The following is a 3,020-nucleotide window of genomic DNA, read 5'->3' as shown; positions in this document are numbered from 1 at the left end:
CTGGGCTCAGGAGTTCATTCCAGATTGGAAACACATGCGCGACGAGGCGAGGCAGGAACCAGAAATCAACAACACATAAAAATATTTCCTTCCAAGACACTTTTCCCTCCTCGATCTTGCCCCTCCTCCCCAGACTTCACTTCCCTTCTTTATTGGCCATGGGGCTTGCTGGGGAGGTACAGGCTCTCGGGCCCCATAAATAATAATATGAGGAGAGGCTTTACATACAGTTCGTGTCTCCATTCCTGAGTCGTTCAGAATGCACCTGAAGCTGTAACAGCCAAGGGAGAGATTTCCAATGGCACATGAAGCCTGCTCTAAGAAATGTGTAAAAAGGGCTACTCCTTGTTACTCCAGTGTTTGGTTTGGCTTTTTCCCATTAGTGTCGAGTGATGGTGGCGCCGCCTCCACACCTGTAAGTCAGAAGTTGGAGGGAAACTCACCTCCAAAAGCAGGTTCTGAGCAAAAGTGTCTTGTGAGCAAGGACCTTCTACACAGGACCCTCATGTGGTGCCCAGGAAGATATGAGCATCCTTACTCCCCAACAGGTTGCATGGCGATGGTTTGCTGCTGTGTACATACACGGACTTTTGTAGGGAGAAAGCCCACAGACTGTTGTCAAATTCTATAGGAACCATCACTCAAAATGCTTAGAAATGACTGACTTAGTTGTTACCTAGTCTGGTGACCTCAATCTTATCTGAAGTTTGAATCCTTTCCTTAAAGTTTCATTAATTCAATAACCCAATGTATGCTTGAACTCCTCCAATGATGAAAACCTGAGCCAATAGCCTAATAATTGAGAACAAGGGCTTTGGAGTGCCAGCTCCAAAGCCTGTGTTCAGAGTTTGATGTGTCGCTTTCTAATCGTGGGACTTTGGGTCAGTGATTCAGCGTGGTTCTCCTTCATTTTTACCATCTATATATGTGCATGGATCATAACACATCTTAGGTATTTTTGAGATTAAATGAAATCATGTATGCAAAATCTGTAGGCAGCACATGGGAACATAGTATGTGGATAAGAACTGTCATTGCTGTTACTATCATCCTCATCTTTTTTTTTAATGTGGTTTTGTTTTGTATTATTCGCAGGTACTTTTTAATTGAAGTGCAGTTGATTTACAATGTGCTAATTTCTGCTGTACAGCAAAGCAATTCAGTTATAAATGTATATACATGCTTAGTCGCTCAGTCGTGTTCAACTCCTTGTGACCCCATGGACTGTAACTCGCCAGGCTCCTCTAGCCATGGGATTCTCCAGGAAAGAACACTGGAGTGGGTTGATGTACATTCTTTTTTTATATTCTTCCCCATTATAGTTGATCACAGGATACTGAATATAGTTTTCTGTGCTATATCATAGGACCTTATAGTTTATCCATTATATATATAATATAATTATATTATATAACATATTATAATTATATATAGTTATACTATATAGTATTATATGTATAATAGAAAGAAAGAAAGAGAAGGCCCTCAGTCACGTCTGACTCTTTGCGGCCCCATGGACTGTAACCTACCAGGCTCCTCTATCCAAGGGATTATCCAGGCAAGAGTACTGGAGTGGGTTGCCATTTTCTTCTCCAGGGGATCTTACTGACCCAGAGATCGAACCTAGACCTCCTGCATATCAGGCAGACACTTTAACATCTGAGCCACCAGGGAATCCTATATATAATAATATATCTAACTGCATCTGATGATCCCAAGCTATCACCCTCATCTTTATCATCATTGCTGTTAATACAGAAACAATTCACTACCATTTGGAAAGAAATGGTAATCCTGTTTTTCTTCCTTAATAAAATTCTTCTTCCTTATGTTGAACTGAAATCTGCTTCCCTGCAGCTTCTGGTCATTGGCGTTCCTGGACACTTGGTCAAACACGGCAAGAGTGGGAAATTGAATGCAGGCTGTCCCATTGTTCAAAGTAGCAACCCAGGAAAACGTACCTTCTATAATAAGGCATCATAGTAAGAATCACTCAATAAGAAAGGAAATTAAAGTGAGAGAGTTTTAGACTCAGGATAAAGTGGGTCTTTTTGTTTCATGAAGACATTCTGACAATAAAGGATATGCAGAGTACATCATGCAAAATGCCAGGCTGGATGAAGCATAAGCTTGAATCAAGACTGTCGGGAGAAATATCAATAACCTCAGATATGCAGATAATACCACTCTAATGGCAGAAAGCAAAGAAGAATTAAAGAGCCTCTTAATGAGAGTGAAAGAGGAGAGTGAAAAAGCTGGCTTAAAACTCAACATTCAGAGAAAACTAAGACCATGGCATCCAATTCCATCACTTCATGGCAAATATAAGGGGGAAAAGTGGAAGCAGTGACAGATTTTCTTTTCTTGGGCTTCAGAGTTACTGCGGACAGTGACTGAGGCATGAAAGTAAAAGAAACTTGCTCCTTGGAAGGAAAGCTATGATAAATCTAAACAGCATATTAAAAAGCAGAAACATCACTTTGCCGACAAAGGTCTGTGTAGTCAGAGCTATGGTTTTTCCAGTAGTCATGTATGAATGTGAGAGAAGGACATAAAGAAGGCTGAACGTTGAGGAACTGATGCTTTCAAATTGTGGTGCTAGAGAAGACTCCTGAGAGTCCTTAGACTGCAAAGAGGTCAAACCAGTCAACCCTAAAGGAAATCAACCCTGAGTATTCATTAGAACTGATGCAGAAGCAGAAGCTCCAATATTTTGGCCACCTGATGTGAAGAACCAACTCACTGGAAAAGACCCTGATTCTGGGAAAGATTGAAGGCAGGAGGAGAAGGAGGCAAAAGAGGATAAGATGGTTACTGATTCAGTGGACATGAATCTGAGTAAATTCCAGGAGATAGTGAAGGACAAGGAAGCCTGGCATGCTGCAGTCCATGGGATCACAAAGAGTCAGATATGACTTAGCAACTGAACAACAAAAACTAATACCTCTAAGTAGGTAGTTTTAAAACTTAAACATCACTGAGCAAATCCAGTATCTGGTTATACTTTCCTTTTACCCAAG

The sequence above is a fragment of the Bison bison genome, unplaced genomic scaffold, assembly GCF_000754665.1.
Source record: "Bison bison bison isolate TAMUID 2011002044 unplaced genomic scaffold, Bison_UMD1.0 scf7180017864205, whole genome shotgun sequence".
NCBI classification, from domain to species: domain Eukaryota; kingdom Metazoa; phylum Chordata; class Mammalia; order Artiodactyla; family Bovidae; genus Bison; species Bison bison.
The sequence above is the reverse complement of the archived record's forward strand: the minus strand, read 5'-3'. Positions refer to the sequence as shown.